Genomic DNA, 22,911 nt, shown 5'->3' with positions numbered 1-22,911 from the left:
AAAAACAGAAATTCCGTTTATTTGGGGGCAAAATTGCAGAAATTTCCATTATTATAGGGAAAAATTGCAGAAATTTCCCTTATTTTATGGCAAAATTGCAGAAATTTCACTAATTGTAGGGCAAAAAGGCAGAAATTCTCCTTATTTTAAAGAAAAACTCAGAAATTCCACTTATTTTGGGGCAAAATTCCAGAAATTTCCTTTATTTTGGGGCAAAATTGCAGAAATTTCACTTATTTTGGGGCAAAATTGCAGAAATTTCAATTATTTTTGGGCAAAACTGCAGAAATTTCACTTATTTTGTGGCAAAATTGCAGAAATTTCACTTATTTCAGGGAAAAAAGGCAGAAATTTTTATTATTTTGGGGCAAAAAGGCAGAAATTCCTAATATTTTGTGCCAAAATTTAGAAATTCCTTTTATTTTGAGGTAAAAAGGCTGAAATTCCTCTAATTTGGGCGCAAAAAGGCAAAAATTTTGCTTATTTTGGGGCAAAATTGCAGAAATTTCACTTATTTCAGGGTAATAAGTTAGAAATTTTCCTTATTTTGGGGCAAAAAATACAGAAATTCCCTTTGTTTTGGGGGAAAAAGACAGAAATTCCACATATTTAGAGGCAAAAAAGCAGAAATTCCTTTTATTTTCGATCAAAAATGAAGAGATTTCCCTTTTTTATGGCAAAAAGATATGCATTCTTCTTATTTTCGGCTAAAAAGGCAGAAATTCCCCATATTTTGGGGCAAAAGGCAGAAATTCCCCTTATTTTGGGGCAAAAACGCACAAATTTCCCTTATTTTTGGGCAAAATTGCAGAAATTTCATTTATTTCAGGGCAAAAAGTCAGAAATTCCCCTTATTTTGAGGCAAAAAGCATAATTATTTTTATTATGGTACAAAATTGAAGAAATTTTCCTTATTTTGGAACAAAAAGGCAGAAATTCCTCATATTTTGGGGCAAAAGGCAGAAATTCTTCTTATTTTGAGGTAAAATGCAGAAATCCCCCTCATTTAGAGGTAAAATGCAGAAATTCCCCAAATATTGGGGGAAAATGCAGAAATTCCCTTTATTTTGGGGCTAAAAGGCAGAAAGTCCCCGTATTTTGGAGCAAAATTGCAGAAATTCTCATAATTTTCGGACATAAAGGCAGAAATTCTTCTCATTTTGGGGCAAAAAGACAGAAAATCTGCTTTTTTCGGGAGCCTAAAGTCAGAAATTCCCCTTATTTTTGGGCAAAATTGCAGAAATTTTCTTTACATTGGGGCAAAATTGCAGAAATTTCCCTTATTTTGGAACAAAATTGCAGGAATTTCACTTATTTCAGAAAAAAGGCAGAAATTTTCTTATTTTGGGGCAAAAAGGCAGAAATTTCCTTTATTTTGGTACAAAATTTCAGAAATTTTTCTTATTTTGGGGCAAAAAGGCAGAAATTCCCCATATTTTGGGGCAAAAAGGCAGAAATTCTCCTTATTTTGAGGTAAAAAGGCTGCAATTCCCCTTATTTTCGGGCAAAAAGTCAGAAATTCCCCTTATTTTGGTGCAAAAAGACAGAAATTTCGTTTATTTTTCGAGAAAAGGATAAAATTGCACTTATTTTGAGTCAAAAAGGTGGAAAATCCTTATATTTTGGGGCAAAAATGAAGAAATTTCCCTTTTTTATGTCAAAAATGTAAACATTCCCTTTATTTTCGGGCAAAAAGGCAGAAATTCCCCATATTTTGGAGCAAAATTCCAGAAATTCCCCTAATTGTGGGGCAAAAAGGCAGAAATTCTCCTTATTTTGGGGCAAAACTCAGAAATTCCATTTATTTTGGGGCAAAATTCCAGAAATATCCCTGATTTTGGGGCAAAATTGCAGAAATTTCACTTATTTTTGGGAAAAATTGTAGAAATTGCACTTATTTCAGGAAAAAAGGCAGAAATTTTCCTTATTTTGAGGCAAAAAATCAGAAATTACTAATATTTTGTTGCAAAAATGGAGAAATTTCCCTTATTTTGAGGTAAAAGGGCTGAAATTCCTTTTATTAGGGGCAAAAAGGCAGAAATTTCCCTTATTTTGGGGCAAATTTGCAGAAATTTCACTTATTTCAGGGTAATAAGTCAGAAATTTTCCTTATTTTGTAACAAAAAAAGACAGAAATTCTCTTTGTTTTGGGGGAAAAAGACAGAAATTCCACTTATTTAGAGGCAAAAAGGCAAAAGTTACCCTTATTTAGGAGCAAAAATGAAGAAATTTCTTTTTTTTATGGCAAAAAGGTATGCATTCTACTTATTTTCGGAAAAAAGGCAGAAATTAACCATATTTTGGGGCAAAAGGCAGAAATTCCTTTTCTTTTGGGGCAAAATTGCAGAAATTTCTCTAATTGTGTGGCAAAAAACAGAAATTCCCCTTATTTTCGGGCAAACATGCAGAAATTTCCCTTATTATGGGGAAAAATTGCAGAAATTTCCCTTATTTTACGGCAGAATTGCAGAAATTTTACTAATTGTGGGGCAAAAAGGCAGAAATTCGCCTTATTTTGGGGCAAAACTCAGAAATTCTACTTATTTTTGGGCAATATTCTAGAAATTTCCCTTATTTTGGGGAAAAATTGCAGAAATTTCACTTATTTTGGGTCAAAATTGCAGAAATTTCACTTATTTCAGGGAAAAAAGGCAGAAATTTTCCTTATTTTGGGGCAAAAAGGCAGAAATTCCTAATATTTTTTGCCAAAATTCAGAAATTCCCTTTATTTTGAGTTAAAAAGGCTGAAATTCCCTTTCTTTGGGAGCAAAAAGGCAAAAATTTCCCTTATTTTGGGGCAAAATTGCAGAAATTTCACTTATTTCAGAGTAATAAGTCAGAAATTTTTCTTATTTTGGGGCAAAAAAGACAGAAATTCCCTTTGTTTTGGGGGAAAAAGACAGAAATTCCACTTATTTAGAGGCAAAAAAGCAGAAATTCGTCTTTTTTTGGAGCAAAAATAAAGAAATTTCTTTTTTTATGGCAAAAAGGTATGCATTCTTCTTATTTTCAGGCAAAAAGGCAGAAATTCCCCATATTTTGGAGCAAGAGGCAGAAATTCCCCTTATTTTGGGGCAAAAAGGCACAAATTTACCTTATTTTTGGGCAAAATTGCAGAAATTTCATTTATTTCAGGGCAAAAAGTCAGAAATTCCCCTTATTTTGGGGCAAAAAGCAGAAATTTCTTTTATTATGGTACAAATTGAAGAAATTTTTCTTATTTTGGAACAAAAATGCAGAAATTCCCCATATTTTGGGGCAAAAGGCAGAAATTCTTCTTATTTTGAGGAAAAATGCAGAAATTCCTGTTATTTAGAGGTAAAATGCAGAAATTCCCCAAATATTGAAGGAAAATGCAGAAATTCCCGTTATTTTGGGGCTAAAAGGCAGAAATTAACTGTATTTTGAAGCAAAATTGCAGAAATTCTCATAATTTTCGGGCAAAAAGGCAGAAATTCTCTTTATTTTGGGGCAAAAAGACAGAAAATCTTTTTTTTTCGCGAACATAAAGTCAGAAATTCTCCCTTATTTAATGGGCAATATTGCAGAAATTTCCTTTACATTGGGGCAAAATTGCAGAAATTTCCCTTATTTTGGGGTAAAATTGCAGAAATTTCACTTATTTCAGAAAAAAGGCAGAAATTTTTTTATTTTGGGGCAGAAAGGCAGAAATTTCTTTTATTCTGGTACAAAATTGCAGAAATTTTTCTTATTTTGAGGCAAATAGGCAGAAATTCCCCATATTTTGGGGCAAAAAGGAAGAAATTCCCCTTATTTTGAGGTAAAAAGGCTGAAATTCCCCTTATTTTCGGGCAATAAGTCAGAAATTCCCCTTATTTTGGTGCAAAAAGACAGAAATTTTATTTATTTTTTGGAAAAAGGCAGAAACTGCACTTATTTCGAGTCAAAAAGGCGAAAAATCCCCTTATCTTAGGGCAAAAATGAAGAAATTTCCCTTTTTTATGGCAAAAAGGTAAACATTCCCTTTATTTTCGGGCAAAAAGGCAGAAATTCCCCATATTTTGGAGCAAAATTGCAGAAATTCCCCTAATTTTGGGGCAAAATGCAGAAATTCCCCTTATTTTGGGGTAAAACTGCAGAAATTTCACTTATTTCGCAGCAAAATGGCAGAAATTCTCCTTATTTTCGGCGAAAAAGGAGAAAAATCCCCGTATTTTGGAGCAAAATTGCAGAAATTCACCTAATTTTGGAATAAAAAATACAGCAATTTTTTTTATTTTGGAACAAAAAGGCAGAAATTCTCCTTATTTTGGGGCAAAAGGCAGAAATTTCCCTTATTTGGGTGCAAAAAAACAGAAATTCCCCTTATTTTGGGGCAAAATTGCTGAAATTTCTCTTATTATGGGGAAAAATTGCAGAAATTTCCCTTATTTTAGGGCAAAATTGCAGAAATTTCACTTATTTCAGAGAAAAAAAAACAAAAATTTTTCTTATATTAGGGCAAAAAACAGAAATTCTCAGTATTTTGGGAGAAAAAGGCAGAAATTCACCTTATTTTGGGCAAAGATTGCAGAAATTTCACATATTTCAGGGCAAAAAGGCAAAAATTTCCCTTATTTTGGGGCAAAAATGAAGAAATTTCCCTTTTTTATGGCAAAAAGTTATGCATTCCCTTTATTTTCGGGCAAAAAGGCAGAAATTCTCCGTATTTTGGAGCAAAATTGCAGAAATTCCCCTAACTGTGGGGCAAAAAGGCAGAAATTCTCCTTATTTTGGGGCAAAACTCAGAAATTCCACTTATTTTTGGGCAAAATTCCAGAAATTTCCTTTATTTTGGAGCAAAATTGCAGAAATTTCATTTATTTTGGGGCAAAATTGCACAAATTTCCCTTATTATGGGGAAAAAATGCAAAAATTTCTCTTATTTTATGGCAAAATTGCAGAAATTTCACTAATTGTGGGGCAAAAGGGCAGAAATTCTCCTTATTTTGGGGCAGAACTCAGAAATTCCACTTATTTTGGGGCAAAATTCCAGAAATTTCCCTTATTTTGGGGCAAAATTGCATAAATTTCACTTATTTGGGGGCAAAATTGCAGAAATTTCACTTATTTCAGGGAAAAAGGCAGAAATTTTCCTTATTTTGGGGCAAAAAGGCAGAAATTCCTAATATTTTGTGCCAAAATTCAGAAATTCCCTTTTTTTTGAGGTAAAAAGGCTGAAATTCCCTTATTTGGGGCAAAAAGGCAAAAATTTCCCTTATTTTGGGGCAAAATTGCAGAAATTTTACTTATTTCAGGGTAATAAGTCAGAAATTTTCCTTATTTTGGGGCAAAAAAGACAGAAATTCCCTTTGTTTTGGGGGAAAAAGACAGAAATTCAACTTATTAGAGGCAAAAAAGCAGAAATTCCCCTTATTTTGGAGCAAAAATAAAGAGATTTCCCTTTTTTATGGCAAAAAGGTATGCATTCTTCTTATTTTTGGCTAAAAAGGCAGAAATTCTCCATATTTTGAAAAAAAGGCAGAAATTTCTTTTATTTTGGGGCAAAAAGGCACAAATTTCCCTTATTTTTGGGCAAAATTGCAGAAATTTCATTTATTTCAGGGCAAAAAGTCAGAAATTCCCCTTATTTTGGGGCAAAAAGCATAAATTTCTTTTATTCTGGTACAAAGTTGAAGAAATTTTCCTTATTTTGGAACAAAAAGGCAGAAATTCTTCATATTTTGGGGCAAAAGGCAGAAATTTTTCTTATTTTGAGGTAAAATGCAGAAATTCCCCAAATATTGTGGGAAAATGCAGAAATTCCCTTTATTTTGGGGCTAAAAGGCAGAAATTCCCCGTATTTTGAAGCAAAATTGCAGAAATTCTGATAATTTTTGGGCAAAAAGGAAGAAATTCTCCTTATTTTGGGGCAAAAAGACAGAAAATCTCCTCTTTTCGGGAGCATAAAGTCAGAAATTCCCCTTATTTTGGGGCAAAATTGCAGAAATTTCCTTTACATTGGGGCAAAATTGCAGAAATTTCTCTTATTTTGGGGCAAAATTGCAGAAATTTCACTTATTTCAGAAAAAAGGCAGAAATTTTCTTATTTTGGGGCGAAAAGGCAGTAATTTCTTTTATTTTGGTACAAAATTGCAGAAACTTTTCTTATTTTGGGGCAAAAAGGCCGAAATTCCCCATATTTTGAGGTAAAAAGGCTGAAATTCCCCTTATTCTCTTGCAAAAAGTCAGAAATTCCCATTATTTTGGTGCAAAAAGACAGAAATTTCGTTTATTTTTGGGGAAAAGGCAGAAATTGCACTTATTTTGAGTCAAAAAGGCGGAAAATCCTTTTATTTTTGAGCAAAAAGGTAGAAATATTTCTTTTTTATGTCAAAAATGTAAACATTCCCTTTATTTTCGGGCAAAAAGTCAGAAATTCCCCATATTTTGGAGCAAAATTGCAGAAATTCCCCTAATTGTGGGGCAAAAAGGCAGAAATTTTTCTTATTTTGGGGCAAAACTCAGAAATTCCACTTATTTTGGGGCAAAATTCCAGAAATTTTTCCTATTTTGGAATAAAATTGCAGAAATTTCACTTATTTTTGGGCATAATTGCAGAAATTGCACGTATTTCAGGGAAAAAAGGCAGAAATTTTTCTTATTTTGAGGCAAAAAAGCAGGAATTCCTAATATTTTGTGGCAAAAATGCAGAAATTCCTAATATGGTGTTGCAAAAATGCAGAAATTTCCCTTATTTTGAGGTAAAAAGGCTGAAATTCCTTTTATTTGGGGGCAAAAAGGCAGAAATTTTTCTTATTTTGGGACAAATTTGCAGAAATTTCACTTATTTCAGAGTAATAAGTCTGAAATTTTCCTTATTTTGGGGCAAAAAAGACAGAAATTCTCTTTGTTTTGAAGGAAAAAGAAAGAAATTCCACTTATTAAGAGGCAAAAACGCAAAAGTTACCCTTATTTTGGAGCAAAAATGAAGAAATTTCTTTTTTTTATGGCAAAAAGGTATGCATTCTTCTTATTTTCAGACAAAAAGGCAGAAATTCTCCATATTTTGGGGCAAAAGGCAGAAATTCTCTTTATTTTAAGGCAAAATTGCAGAAATTTCCCTACTTGTGGGGCAAAAAACAGAAATTCCCCTTATTTTCGGGCAAACATGCAGAAATTTCCCTTATTATGGGGAAAAATTGCAGAAATTTCACTTATCTTGGGTCAAAATTGCAGAAATTTCACTTATTTAAGGGAAAAAAGGCAGAAATTTTCCTTATTTTGGAGCAAAACAGACAGAAATTCCCTTTGTTTTGGGGGAAAAAGACAGAAATTCCACTTATTTAGAGGCAAAAAAGCAGAAATTCCCCTTATTTTGGAGCAAAAATGAAGAAATTTTCTTTTTTTATGGCAAAAAGGTATGCATTCTTCTTATTTTTTGGCAAAAAGGCAGAAATTCCACATATTTTGGGGCAAAAGGCAGAAATTCCCCTTATTTTGGGGCAAAAAGGCACAAATTTCCCGTATTTTTGGGCAAAATTGCAGAAATTTCATTTATTTCAGGGCAAAAAGTCAGAAATTCCCCCTATTTTGGGACAAAAAGCAGAAATTTCTTTTATTATGTTACAAAATTGAAGAAATTTTTCTTATTTTGGAACAAAAATGCAGAAATTCCCCATATTTTGGGGAAAAAGGCAGAAATTCTTCTTATTTTGAGGTAAAATGCAGAAATTCCCCTTATTTAGAACTAAAATGCAGAAATTCCCCAAATATTGGGGGAAAATGCAGAAATTCCCTTTATTTTGGGGCTAAAAGACAGAAATTAACCATATTTTAAAGCAAAATTGCAGAAATTCTCCTAATTTTCGGGCAAAAAGGCAGAAATTCTCCTTATTTTGGGGTAAAACTGCAGAAATTTCACTTATTTGCAGCAAAATGGCAGAAATTCTCCTTATTTTCGGCGAAAAAGGCAGAAAATCCCCGTATTTTGGAGCAAAATTGCAGAAATTCACCTAATTTTGGGGTAAAAATACAGCAATTTTCTTTATTTTGGAACAAAAAGGCAGAAATTCTACTTATTTTGGGGCAAAAGGCAGAAATTCCCATTTTTTAGGGCAAATTTGCAGAAATTTCCCTTATTTGGGAGCAAAAAAACCAGAAATTCCCCTTATTTTGGTGCAAAATTGCAGAAATTTCTCTTATTATAAGGAAAAATTGCAGAAATTTCCCTTATTTTAGGGCAAAATTGCAGAAATTTCACTTATTTCAGAGAAAAAAAGCAAAAATTTTTCTTATTTTAGGACAAAAAAGCAGAAATTCCCATTATTTTGGGGGAAAAAGGCAGAAATTCACCTTATTTTGGGCTAAAATTGCAGAAATTTCAAATATTTCAGGGCAAAAAGGCAAAAATTTCCCTTATTTTTGGGCAAAAATGAAGAAATTTCCGTTTTTTATGGCAAAAAGGTATGCATTCCCCTTATTTTCGGGCAAAAAGGTATAAATTCCCTGTATTTTGGAGCAAAATTGCAGAAGTTCCCCTAATTGTGGGACAAAAAGGCAGAAATTCTCCTTATTTTGGGGCAAAACTCAGAAATTCCACTTATTTTGGGGCAAAATTCCAGAAATTTCCCTTATTTTGGGGCAAAATTGCAGAAATTTCACTTATTTTTTGGCAAAATTGCAGAAATTGCACTTATTTCAGGGAAAAAATGCAGAAATTTTCTTTATTTTGAGGCAAAAAAGCAGGAATTACTAATATTTTGTGGCAAAAATGCAGAAATTCCTAATATTGTGTTGCAAAAATGCAGAAATTTCCCTTATTTTGAGGTAAAAAGGCTAAAATTCCTTTTATTTGGGGGCAAAAAGGCAGAAATTTCCCTTATATTGGGGCAAATATGCAGAAATTTCACTTATTTCAGGGTAATAAGTAAGAAATTTTCCTTATTTTGGGGCAAAAAGGACAGAAATTCTCTTTGTTTTGGGGGAAAAAGACAGAAATTCCACTTATTTAGAGGCAAAAACGAAAAAGTTCCCCTTATTTTAGAGCAAAAATGAAGAAATTTCCCGTTTTTATGGCAAAAAGGTATGCATTCTTCCTATTTTAGGACAAAAAGGCAGAAATTCCCCATATTTTGGGGCAAAAGGCAGAAATTCTCTTTATTTTGGGGCAAAATTGCAGAAATTTCCCTAATTGTGGGGCAAAAAACAGAAATTCCCCTTATTTTCAGGCAAGCATGCAGAAATTTCCCTTATTATGGGGAAAAATTGCAGAAATTTCCCTTATTTTAGGGCAAAATTGCAGAAATTTCACTAATTGTGGGGTAAAAAGGTAGAAATTCTCCTTATTTTGGGGCAAAACTTAGAAATTCCACTTATTTTGGGGCAAAATTCTAGAAATTTCCCTTATTTTGGGGCAAAATTGCAGAAATTTCACTTATTTCAGGGTAATAAGTCAAAAATTCCCCTTATTTTGGGGCAAAAAAGACAGAAATTCCCTTTGTTTTGGGAGAAAAAGACAGAAATTCCACTTATTTAGAGGCAATAAAGCTGAAATTCCCCTTATTTTGGAGCAAAAATGAAGAAATTTCCTTTTTTTATGGCAAAAAGGTATGCATTCTTCTTATTTTTTGGCAAAAAGGCAGAAATTCCCCATATTTTGGGGCAAAAGGCAGAAATTCCCCTTATTTTGGGGCAAAAAAGCACAAATTTCCCTTATTTTTGGGCAAAATTGCAGAAATTTCATTTATTTCATGGCAAAAAGTCAGAAATTCCCCCTATTTGGGGCAAAAACCAGAAATTTCTTTTATTATGGTACAAAATTGAAGAAATTTTTCTTATTTTGGAACAAAAAGGCAGAAATTCCCCATATTTTGCGGCAAAAGTCAGAAATTCTTTTTATTTTGTGATAAAATGCAGAAATTCCCCTTATTTAGAGGTAAAATGCAGAAATTCCCCAAATATTGGTGGAAAATGCAGAAATTCCCTTTATTTTGTAGCTAAAAGGCAGAAATTAACCGTATTTGGAAGCAAAATTGCAGAAATTCTCCTAATTTTCGGGCAAAAAGGCAGAAATTCTCCTTATTTTGGGGCAAAAAGACAGAAAATCTCCTTTTTTCGGGAGCATAAAGTCAGAATTTCCCTTTATTTTGGGGAAAAATTGCAGAAATTTCCTTTACATTGGGGCAAAATTGCAGAAATTTCACTTATTTCAGAAAAAAGGGAGAAATTTTCTTATTTTGGGGCAAAAAGAAAAAAATTTTTTTTATTTTGGTACAAAATCGCAGAAATTTTTCTTATTTTTGGGCAAAAAGGCAGAAATTCCTCTTATTTTCGGGCAAAAAGTCAGAAATTCCCCTTATTTTGCTGCAAAAAGACAGAAATTTCATTTATTTTTGGGGAAAATCAGAAACTGCACTTATTTTGAGTCAAAAAGGTGGAAAATCCCCTTATCTTGTGGCAAAAATGAAGAAATTTCCCTTTTTTATGGCAAAAAGTTAAACATTCCCTTTATTTTCGGGCAAAAAGGCAGAAATTCCCCATATTTTGGAGGAAAATTGCAGAAATTCCCCTAATTTTGGGGCAAAAAGGCAGAAATTCCCCTTATTTTGGGGTAAAACTGCAGAAATTTCACTTATTTCGCAGCAAAATTGCAGAAATTCCCCTTATTTTCGGCGAAAAAGGCAGAAAATCCCCGTATTTTGGAGCAAAATTGCAGAAATTCACCTAATTTTGGGGTGAAAATACAGCAAGTTTCTTTATTTTGGAACAAAACGGCAGAAATTCTCCTTATTTTGGGGCAAAAGGCAGAAATTTCCCTTACTATAGGGCAAAATTGCAGAAATTTTACTTATTTCAGAGAAAAAAAGCAAAAATTTTTCTTATTTTAGGGCAAAAAAGCAGAAATTCCCATTATTTTGTGGGAAAAAGGCAGAAATTCACCCTATTTTGGGCTAAAATTGCAGAAATTTCACATATTTCAGGGCAAAAGGCAGAAATTTCCCTTATTTAGGGGGAAAAATGAAGAAATTTTTCTTTTTTATGGCAAAAAGGTATGCATTTCCCTTATTTTCGGGCAAAAAGGCAGAAATTCCTTGTATTTTGGAGCAAAATTGCAGAAATTCCACTAATTGTGGGGCAAAAAGGCAGAAATTCTCCTTATTTTGGGGCAAAACTCAGAAATTGCACTTATTTTGGGGCAAAATTTCAGAAATTTTTCTTATTTTGGGCCAAAATTGCAGAAATTTCACTTATTTTGAGGCAAAATTGCACAAATTTCCCTTTTTATGGGGAAAAATGCAGAAATTTTCCTTACTTTAGGGCAAAATTACAGAAATTTCACTAATTGTGGGGCAAAATGGCAGAAATTCTCCTTATTTTAGGGCAGAACTCAGAAATTCCACTTATTTTGGGGCAAAATTCCAGAAATTTCCCCTATTTTGGGGCAAAATTGCAGAAATTTCACTTATTTTGGGCAAAATTGCAGGAATTTCACTTATTTCAGGAAAAAAGGCAGAAATTTTCCTTATTTTGGGGCAAAAAACAGAAATTCCTAATATTTTGTGCCAAAATTCAGAAATTCCCCTTATTTTGAGGTAAAAAGGCTGAAATTCCCCTTATTTGGGGGCAAAAAGGCAAAAATTTTCCTTATTTTAGGGCAAAATTGCAGAAATTTCACTTATTTCAGGGTAATAAGTCAGAAATTTTCCTTATTTTGGCGGCAAAAAAGACAGAAATTCCCTTTGTTTTGGGGGAAAAAGACAGAAATTCCACTTATTAGAGGCAAAAAAGTAGAAATTCCCCTCATTTTGGAGCAAAAATGAAGAGATTTCCCTTTTTTATGGCAAAAACGTATGCATTCTTCTTATTTTTGGCTAAAAAGGCAGAAATTTTCCATATTTTGAAAAAAAAGGCAGAAATTCCCTTTATTTGGGGGCAAAAAGACACAAATTTCTCTTATTTTTGGGCAAAATTTCAGAAATTTCATTTATTTCAGGGCAAAAATTCAGAAATTCCCCTTATTTTGGGGCAAAAAGCAGAAATTTCTTTTATTCTGGTACAAAATTGAAGAAATTTTCTTTATTTTGGAACAAAAAGGCAGAAATTTTTCATATTTTGGGGCAAAAAGCAGAAATTCTTCTTATTTTGAGGTAAAATGCAGAAATTCCCCAAATATTGAGGGAAAATGCAGAAATTCCCTTTATTTTGGGGCTAAAAGGCAGAAATTCCCCGTATTTTGAAGCAAAACTGCAGAAATTCTCATAATTTTTGGGCAAAAAAGCAGAAATTCTCCTTATTTTGGGGCAAAAAGACAGAAAATCTCGTTTTTTCGGGAGCATAAAGTCAGAAATTCCCCTTATTTTGGGGCAAAATAGCAGAAATTTCTTTACATTGGGGCAAAATTGCAGAAATTTCCCTTATTTTGGGGCAAAATTGCAGAAATTTCACTTATTTCAGAAAAAAGGCAAAAATTTTCTTATTTTGGGGCAAAAAGGCAGTAATTTCCTTTATTTTGGTACAAAATTGCAGAAACTTTTTTTATTTTGGGGCAAAAAGGCCGAAATTCCCCATATTTTGAGGTAAAAATGCTGAAATTCCCCTTATTCTCTGGCAAAATGTCAGAAATTCCCCTTATTTTGGTGCAAAAAGACAGAAATTTAGTTTATTTTTGGGGAAAAGGCAGAAATTGCACTTATTTTGAGTCAAAAAGGCGGAAAATCCTTTTATTTTTGGGCAAAAATGAAGAAATTTTTCTTTTTTATGTCAAAAATGTAAACATTCCCTTTATTTTCAGGCAAAAAGGAAGAAATTCCCCATATTTTAGTGCAAAATTGCAGAAATTCCCATAATTGTGAAGCAAAAAGGCAGAAATTCTTTTTATTTTTGGGGCAAAACTCAAAAATTCCACTTATTTTGAGGCAAAATTGCAGAAATATCCCTTATTTTGGGGCTAAATTGCAGAAATTTCACTTATTTCAGAAAAAAAGGCAGAAATTTTCCTTATTTTGAGGCAAAAAAGCAGGAATAACTAATATTTTGTGGCAAAAATGCAGAAATTCCTAATATTGTGTTGCAAAAATGCAGAAATTTCCCTTATTTTGAGGTAAAAAGGCTGAAATTCTTTTTATTTGGGGGCAAAAAGGCAGAAATTTCCTTTATTTTGGGGCAAATTTGCAGAAATTTCACTTATTTTAGGGTGATGAGTCAGAAATTTTCCTTATTTTGGGGCAAAAAAGACAGAAATTCTCTTTGTTTTGGGGGAAAAAGTCAGAAATTCCACTTATTTAGAATCAAAAACGCAAAAGTTACCCTTATTTTGGAGCAAAAATGAAGAAATTTCTTTTTTTATGGCAAAAAGTTATGCATTCTTCTTATTTTCGGACAAAAAGGCAGAAATTCCCCATATTTTGGGGCAAAAGGCAGAAATTCTCTTTATTTTGGGGCAAAATTGCAGAAATTTCCTTAATTGTGGGGCAAAAAAGAGAAATTCCCCTTATTTTCGGGCAAACATGCAGAAATTTCCCTTATTATGGGGAAAAATTGCAGAAATTTCCCTTATTTTAGGGCAACATTGCAGAAATTTCACTAATTGTGGGGCAAAAAGGCAGAAATTTTCCTTATTTTGGGGCAAAACTCAGAAATTCCACTTATTTTGGGGCAAAATTCTAGAAATTTTCCTTATTTTGGGGCAAAATTGCAGAAATTTCACTTATTTTGGGTCATAATTGCAGAAATTTCACTTATTTCAGGGAAAAAAGCAGAAATTTTCCTTATTTTGGGGCAAAAAGTCAGAAATTCCTAATATTTTGTGCCAAAATTCAGAAATTCCCTTTATTTTGAGGTAAAAAGGCTGAAATTCCCCTTATTTGGGGGCAAAAAGGCAAAAATTTACCTTATTTTGGGGCAAAATTGAAAAAATTTCACTTATTTCAGGGTAATAAGTCAGAAATTTTCCTTATTTTGGGGCAAAACAGACAGAAATTCCCTTTGTTTTGGGGGAAAAAGTTAGAAATTCCACTTATTTAGAGGCAAAAAAGCAGAAATTCCCCTTATTTTGGAGCAATAATGAAGAAATTTCCTTTTTTTATGGCAAAATGGTATGCATTCTTTTTATTTTCTGGCAATAAGGCAGAAATTCCCCATATATTGGGGCAAAAGGCAGAAATTCCCCTTATTTTGGGGCAAAAAGGCACAAATTTCCCTTATTTTTGGGCAAAATTGCAGAAATTTTATTTATTTCAGGGCAAAAAGTCAGAAATTCCCCCTATTTGGGGCAAAAAGCAGAAATTTCTTTTATTATGGTACAAAATTGAAGAAATTTTTCTTATTTTGGAACAAAAATGCAGAAATTCCCCATATTTTGGGGCAAAAGGCAGAAATTCTTCTTATTTTGAGTTAAATGCAGAAATTCCCCTTATTTAGAGGTAAAATGCGGAAATTCCCCAAATATTGGGGGAAAATGCAGAAATTCCCTTTATTTTGGGGCTAAAAGGCAGAAAGTCCCCGTATTTTGAAGCAAAATTGCAGAAATTCTCCTAATTTTCGGGCAAAAAGGCAGAAATTCTCCTTATTTTGGGGCAAAAAGACAGAAAATCTCCTTTTTTCGGGAGCATAAAGTCAGAAATTCCCCTTATTTTGGGGCAAAATTGCAGAAATTTCCTTTACATTGGGGCAAAATTGCAGAAATTTCCCTTATTTTGGGGCAAAATTGCATAAATTTCACTTATTTCAGAAAAAAGTCAGAAATTTACTTATTTTGGGGCAAAAAGGCCGAAATTTCTTTTATTTTGGTACAAAATTGTAGAAAATTTTTTTTATTTTGGGGCAAAAAGGCAGAAATTCCCTTTATTTTCGGGCATAAAGTCAGAAATTCCCCTTATTTTGGTGCAAAAATACAGAAATTTCATTTATTTTTGGGGAAAAGTCAGAAACTGCACTTATTTTGAGTCAAAAAGTCGGAAAATCCCATTATCTTGGGACAAAAATGAAGAAATTTCCCTTTTTTATGGCAAAAAGTTAAACATTCCCTTTATTTTCAGGCAAAAAAGCAGAAATTCCCCATATTTTGGAGGAAAATTGCAGAAATTCCCCTAATTTTGGGGCAAAAATGCAGAAATTCCTCCTATTTTGGGGTAAAACTGCAGAAATTTCACTTATTTTGCAGCAAAATGGCAGAAATTCCCCTTATTTTCGGCAAAAAGGGAGAAAATCCCTGTAATTTGGAGCAAAATTTCAGAAATTCACCTAATTTTGGGGTAAAATACAGCAATTTTCTTTATTTTGGAACAAAAAGGCAGAAATTCTCCTTATTTTGGGGCAAAAGGCAGAAATTCCCCTTATTTTAGGGCAAAATTGCAGAAATTTCTCTTATTTGGGGGAAAAACAACAAAAATTCCCCTTATTTTGGGGCAAAATTGCAGAAATTTCTCTTATTATGGGGAAAAATTGCAGAAATTTCCTTTATTTTAGGGCAAAATTGCAGAAATTTCCCTTATTTCAGAGAAAAAAAGCAAAAATTTTTCTTATTTTAGGGCAAAAAAGCAGAAATTCCCATTATTTTGGGGGAAAAAGGCAGAAATTCACCTTATTTTGGGCTAAAATTGCAGAAATTAGACATATTTCAGGGCAAAAAGGCAAAAATTTCCCTTATTTTGGGGCAAAAATGAAGAAATTTCCCTTTTTTATGCCAAAAATATATGCATTCTCCTTATTTTCGGGCAAAAAAGCAGAAATTCTCTGTATTTTGGGGCAAAATTGAAGAAATTCCCCTAATTGTGTGGCAAGAAGGCAGAAATTCTCCTTATTTTGGGGCAAAACTCAGAAATTCCACTTATTTTGGGGCAAAATTCCAGAAATTTCCCTTATTTTGGGGCAAAATTGCAGAAATTTCACTTATGTTGGGGCAAAATTGCAGAAATTTCAATTATTTCAGGGAAAAAAGCCAGAAATTTTCCTTATTTTGGGGCAAAAAGGCAGAAATTCCTAATATTTTGTGCCAAAATTCAGAAATTCCCCTTATTTTTAGGTAAAATGGCTGAAATTCCCCTTATTTGGGAAAAAAAGGCAGAAATTCTCCTTATTTTGGGGCAAAACTCAGAAATTACACTTATTTTGGGGCAAAATTGCAGAAATTTCTCTTATTATGAGGAAAAATTGCAGAAATTTCCCTTATTTTGAGGTAAAAAGGCTGAAATTCCTTTTATTTGGCAGAAAAAGGCAGAAATTTCCCTTATTTTGACCAAATTTGCAGAAATTTCACTTATTTCAGAGAAAAAAAGCAAATTTTTTTTTATTTTGGGGCAAAAAGGCAGAAATTCCCATTATTTTGGGGCAAAAAGGCAGAAATTCACCTTATTTTGGGCTAAAATTGCAGAAATTTCAAATATTTCAGGGCAAAAAGGCAGAAATTCCCCGTATTTTGGGGCAAAATTGCAGAAATTCCCCTAATTGTGGGGCAAAATGCAGAAATTCTCCTTATTTTGGGGAAAAACTCAGAAATTCCACTTATTTTGGGGCAAAATTCCAGAAATTTCCCTGATTTGGGGCAAAATTGCAGAAATTTCCCTTATTTTAGGTCAAAATTGCAGAAATTTCACTAATTGTGGGGCAAAAAGGCAGAAATTTTCCTTATTTTGGGGCAAAACTCAGAAATTCCACTTATTTTGGGGCAAAATTCTAGAAATTTTCCTTATTTTGGGGCAAAATTGCAGAAATTTCACTTATTTTAGGGCAAAATTGCAGAAATTGCACTTATTTCAGGGAAAAAAGGCAGCAATTTTCCTTATTTTGAGGCAAAAAAGCAGGAATTACTAATATTTTGTGGCAAAAATGCAGATATTCCTAAGATTGTGTTGCAAAAATGCAGAAATTTCCCTTATTTTGAGGTAAAAAGGCTGAAATTCCTTTTATTTGGGGGCAAAAAGGCAGAAATTTCCCTTATTTTGGGGCAAATTTGCAGAAATTTCACTTATTTCAGGGTAATAAGTAAGAAATTTTCCTTATTTAGGGGCAAAAAGACAGAAATTCTCTTTTTTGTGGGGGAAAAAGACAGAAATTCCACTTATTTAGAGGCAAAAACGCAAAAGTTCCCCTTATTTTGGAGCAAAAATGAAGAAATTTCTTTTTTTATGGCAAAAAGGTATGCATTCTTCTTATTTTCGGACAAAAAGGCAGAAATTCCTCATATTTTGGGGCAAAAGGCAGAAATTCCCCTAATTGTGGGGCAAAAAGGCACAAATTTCCCTTATTTTTGAACAAAATTGCAGAAATTTCCCTAATTGTGGGGCAAATAACAGAAATTCCCTTTATTTTCAGGCAAACATGCAGAAATTTCCCTTATTATGGGGAAAAATTGCAGAAATTTCCCTTATTTTAGGGCAAAATTGCAGAAATTTCACTAATTGTAGGGCAAAATGGCAGAAATTCTTTTTATTTTGGGACAAAACTCAGAAATTCCACTTATTTTGGGGCAAAATTCTAGAAATTTCCCTTATTTTGGTGCAAAATTGCAGAAATTTCACTTATTTTGGGTCAAAATTTCAGAAATTTCACTTATTTCAGGGAAAAAAGGCAGAAATTTTCCTTATTTTGGGGCAAAAAGGCAGAAATTCCTAATATTTTGTGCCAAAATTCAGAAATTCCCTTTATTTTGATGTTAAAAGGCTGAAATTCCCCTTATTTGGGGGCAAAAAGGCAAAAATTTACCTTATTTTGGGGCAAAATTGAAGTAATTTCACTTATTTCAGGGTAATAAGTCAGAAATTTTCCTTATTTTGGGGCAAAACCGACAGAAATTCCCTTTGTTTTGGGGGAAAAAGACAGAAATTCCAATTATTTAGTGGCAAAAAAGCAGAAATTCCCCTTATTTTGGAGCAAAAATGAAGAAATTTCCTTTTTTTATGGCAAAAAGTTATGCATTATTCTTATTTTCTGGCAAAAAGGCAGAAATTCCCCATATTTTGGGGCGAAAGGCAGAAATTCCCCTTATTTTGGGGCAAAAAGGCACAAATTTCTTTTATTTTTGGGCAAAATTGCAGAAATTTCATTTATTTCAGGGCAAAAAGTCAGAAATTCCCCTTATTTTTGGGCAAAAAGCAGAAATTTCTTTTATTATGGTACAAAATTAAAGAAAATTTCTTTATTTTGGAACAAAAAGGCAGAAATTCCTCATATTTTGGGGCAAAAGGCAGAAATTCTTCTTATTTTGAGGTAAAATGCAGAAATTCCCCTTATTTAGAGGTAAAATGCAGAAATTTCCCAAATATTGGGGGAAAATGCAGAAATTCCCTTTATTTTGGGGCTAAAAGGAAGAAATTCCCCTTATTTTGGGGCAAGAAGACAGAAAATATCCCTTTCTCGGGCGCATAAAGTCAGAAATTCCCCTTATTTTTGGGCAAAATTGCAGAAATTTTTTTTACATTGGGGCAAAATTGCAGAAATATCCCTTATTTTGGGGCTAAATTGCAGAAATTTCACTTATTTCAGAAAAAAAGGCAGAAATTTTCCTTATTTTGAGGCATATAAGCAGGAATTACTAATATTTTGTGGCAAAAATGCAGAAATTCCTAATATTGTGTTGCAAAAATGTAGAAATTTTCCTTTATTTTGGGGCAAAATTGCAGAAATTTCACTTATTTTTGGGCAAAATTGCAGAAATTGCACTTATTTCAGGGAAAATAGGCAGAAATTTTCCTTATTTTGAGGCAAAAAAGCAGGAATTACTAATATTTTGTGGCAAAAATGCAGAAATTCCTAATATTGTGTTGCAAAAATGCAGAAATTTCCCTTATTTTGAGGTAAAAAGGCTGAATTTTTTTTTATTTGGGGCAAAAAGGCAGAAATTTCCCTTATTTTGGGGCAAATTTGCAGAAATTTCACTTATTTCAGGGTAATAAGTCAGAAATTTTCCTTATTTAGGGGCAAAAAAGACAGAAATTCTCTTTGTTGTGGGGGAAAAAGACAGAAATTCCACTTATTTAGAGGCAAAAATGCAAAAGTTACCCTTATTTTGGAGCAAAAATGAAGAAATTTCTTTTTTTATGGCAAAAAGGTATGCATTCTTCTTATTTTCGGACAAAAAGGCAGAAATTCCCCATATTTTGGGGCAAAAGGCAGAAATTCCCCTTATTTTGGGGCAAAAAGGCACAAATTTCCCTTATTTTTGAACAAAATTGCAGAAATTTCCCTAATTGTGGGGCAAAAAACAGAAATTCCCTTTATTTTCGGGCAAACATGCAGAAATTTCCCTTATTATGGGGAAAAATTGCAGAAATTTCACTAATTGTGGGGCAAAAAGGCAGAAATTCTCCTTATTTTGGGGCAAAACTCAGAAATTCCACTTATTTTGGGGCAAAATTCTAGAAATTTCCCTTATTTTGGGGCAAAATTGCAGAAATTTCACTTATTTTGGGTCAAAATTGCAGAAATTTCACTTATTTCAGGGAAAAAAGTCAGAAATTTTTCTTATTTTAGGGCAATAAGGCAGAAATTATTAATATTTTGTGCCAAAATTCAATAATTCCCTTTATTTTGAGGTAAAAAGGCTGAAATTCCCCTTATTTGGGGGCAAAAAGGCAAAAATTTACCTTATTTTACGGCAAAATTGAAAAAATTTCACTTATTTCAGGGTAATAAGTCAGAAATTTTCCTTATTTTGGGGCAAAACAGACAGAAATTCCCTTTGTTTTGGGTGAAAAAGACAGAAATTCCACTTATTTAGAGGCAAAAAAGCTGAAATTCCCCTTATTTTGGAGCAAAAATGAAGAAATTTCCTTTTTTTATGGCAAAAAGGTATGCATTCTTCTTATTTTCTGGCAAAAAGGCAGAAATTCCCCATATTTTGGGACAAAAGGCACAAATTTCCCTTATTTTGGGTCAAAAAGTCACAAATTTCCCTTATTTTTGGGCAAAATTGCAGAAATTTTATTTATTTCAGGGAAAAAAGTCAGAAATTCCCCCTATTTGGGGCAAAAAGCAGAAATTTCTTTTATTATGGTACAAAATTGAAGAAATTTTTCTTATTTTGGAACAAAAAGGCAGAAATTCCCCAAATATTGTGGGAAAATGCAGAAATTCCCTTTATTTTGGGGCTAAAAGGCAGAAATTAACCGTATTTTAAAGCAAAATTTCAGAAATTCTCATAATTTTCGGGCAAAAAGGCAGAAATTCTCCTTAATTGGGGCAAAAAGACAGAAAATCTTCTTATTTCGGGAGCATAAAGTCAGAATTTCCCCTTATTTTGGGGCAAAATTGCAGAAATATCCTTTACATTGGGGCAAAATTGCAGAAATTTCCCTTATTTTGGGGCAAAATTGCTGAAATTTCACTTATTTCAGAAAAAAGGCAGAAATATTCTTATTTTGAGGCAAAAAGGCAGAAATTTCTTTTATTTTGGTACAAAATTGCAGAAATTTTTCTTATTTTGGGGCAAAAAGGCAGAAATTCCCCTTATTTTCGGGCAAAAAGTCAGAAATTCCCCTTATTTTGGTGCAAAAAGCCAGAAATTTCATTTATTTTTGGGGAAAAGTCAGAAACTGCACTTATTTTGAGTCAAAAAGGCGGAAAATCCCCTTATCTTGGGGCAAAAATGAAGAAATTTCCCTTTTTTATGGCAAAAAGTTAAACATTCCCTTTATTTTCGGGCAAAAGGAAGAAATTCCCCATATTTTGGAGGAAAATTGCAGAAATTCCCCTAATTTTGGGGCAAAAAGGCAGAAATTCCCCTTATTTTGGGGTAAAACTGCAGAAATTTCACTTATTTCCCAGCAAAATGGCAGAAATTCCCCTTATTTTCGGCGAAAAAGGCAGAAAATCCTCGTATTTTGGAGCAAAATTGCAGAAATTCACCTAATTTTGGGGTAAAAATACAGCAATTTTCTTTATTTTGGAACAAAAAGGCAGAAATTCTCCTTATTTTGGGGCAAAAGGCAGAAATTCCCCTTATTTTAGGGCAAAATTGCAGAAATTTCCCTTATTTGAAGGCAAAAAAAACAGAAATTCCCCTTATTTTGGGGCAAAATTGCAGAAATTTCTCTTATTATGGGGAAAAATTGCAGAAATTTCCCTTATTTTAGGGCAAAATTGCAGAAATTTCACTTATTTCAGAGAAAAAAAGCAAAAATTTTTCTTATTTTAGGGAAAAAAAGCAGAAATTCCCATTATTTTGGGGGAAAAAGGCAGAAATTCACCTTATTTTGGGCTAAAATTGCAGAAATTTCACATATTTCAGGGCAAAAAGGCAGAAATTTCCCTTATTTTGGGGCAAAAATGAAGAAATTTCCTTTTTTTATGGCAAAAAGTTATGCATTCCCCTTATTTTCGGGCAAAAAAGCAGAAATTCCCTGTATTTTGGGGCAAAATTGCAGAAATTCCCCTAATTGTAGGGGAAAAAGGCAGAAATTCTCATTGTTTTGGGGCAAAACTCAGAAATTCCACTTATTTTGGGGCAAAATTCCAGAAATTTCCATTATTTTGGGGCACAATTGCAGAAATTTCAGTTATTTTGGGGCAAAATTGCAGAAATTTCACTTATTACAGGAAAAAAAGCCAGATATTTTCCTTATTTTGGGGCAAAAATGCAGAAATTCCTAATATTTTGTGCCAAAATTCAGAAATTCCCCTTTTTTTGAGGTAAAATTGCTGAAATTCCCCTTATTTGGGGGCAAAAGGCAGAAATTCTCCTTATTTTGGGGCAAAACTCAGAAATTCCACTTATTTTGGGGCAAAATTGCAGAAATTTCTCTTATTATGGGAAAAAATTGCAGAAATTTCCCTTATTTTGAGGTAAAAAGGCTGAAATTCTTTTTTTGGGGGGAAAAATTGCAGAAATTTCCCTTATTTTTACCAAATTTGCAAAAATTTCAGTTATTTCAGAGAAAAAAAGCAAAAATTTTTTTTATTTTGGGGCAAAAAGGCAGAAATTCCCCCTATTTTGGGGTAAAACTGCAGAAATTTCACTTATTTTGCAGCAAAATGGCAGAAATTCTCCTTATTTTCGGCAAAAAAGGGAGAAAATCCCTGTATTTTTGAGCAAAATTTCAGAAATTCACCTAATTTTGGGGTAAAATACAGCAATTTTCTTTATTTTGGAACAAAAAGCAGAAATTCTCCTTATTTTGGGGCAAAAGGCAGAAATTCCCCTTATTTTAGGGCAAAATTGCAGAAATTTCTCTTATTTGGGGGATAAACAACAGAAATTCCCCTTATTTTGGGGCAATATTGCAGAAATTTCTCTTATTATGGGGAAAAATTGCAGAAATTTCCTTTATTTTAGGGCAAAATTGCAGAAATTTCACTTATTTCAGAGAAAAAAAGCAAAAATTTTTCTTATTTTAGGGCAAAAAAGCAGAAATTCCCATTATTTTGGGGGACAAAGGCAGAAATTCACCTTATTTTGGGCTAAAATTGCAGAAATTTCACATAATTCAGGGCAAAAAGGCAAAAATTTCCCTTATTTTGGGGCAAAAATGAAGAAATTTCCCTTTTTTATGCCAAAAATATATGCATTCCCCTTATTTTCGGGCAAAAAAGCAGAAATTCTCTGTATTTTGGGCAAAATTGAAGAAATTCTCCTAATTGTGTGGCAAGAAGGCAGAAATTCTCCTTATTTTGGGGCAAAACTCAGAAATTCCACTTATTTTGGGGCAAAATTCCAGAAATTTCCCTTATTTTGGGGCAAAATTGCAGAAATTTCACTTATGTTGAGGCAAAATTGCAGAAATTTCAATTATTTCAGGGAAAAAAGCCAGAAATTTTCCTTATTTTGGGGCAAAAAGGCAGAAATTCCTAATATTTTGTGCCAAAATTCAGAAATTCCACTTATTTTGAGGTAAAATGGCTGAAATTCCCCTTATTTGGGAAAAAAAGGCAGAAATTCTCCTTATTTTGGGGCAAAACTCAGAAATTACACTTATTTTGGGGCAAAATTGCAGAAATTTCTCTTATTATGAGGAAAAATTGCAGAAATTTCCCTTA

Source organism: Micromys minutus (genome assembly GCF_963924665.1).
Source record: "Micromys minutus genome assembly, contig: SCAFFOLD_43, whole genome shotgun sequence".
In the NCBI taxonomy this organism is placed as follows: domain Eukaryota; kingdom Metazoa; phylum Chordata; class Mammalia; order Rodentia; family Muridae; genus Micromys; species Micromys minutus.
The sequence above is the reverse complement of the archived record's forward strand: the minus strand, read 5'-3'. Positions refer to the sequence as shown.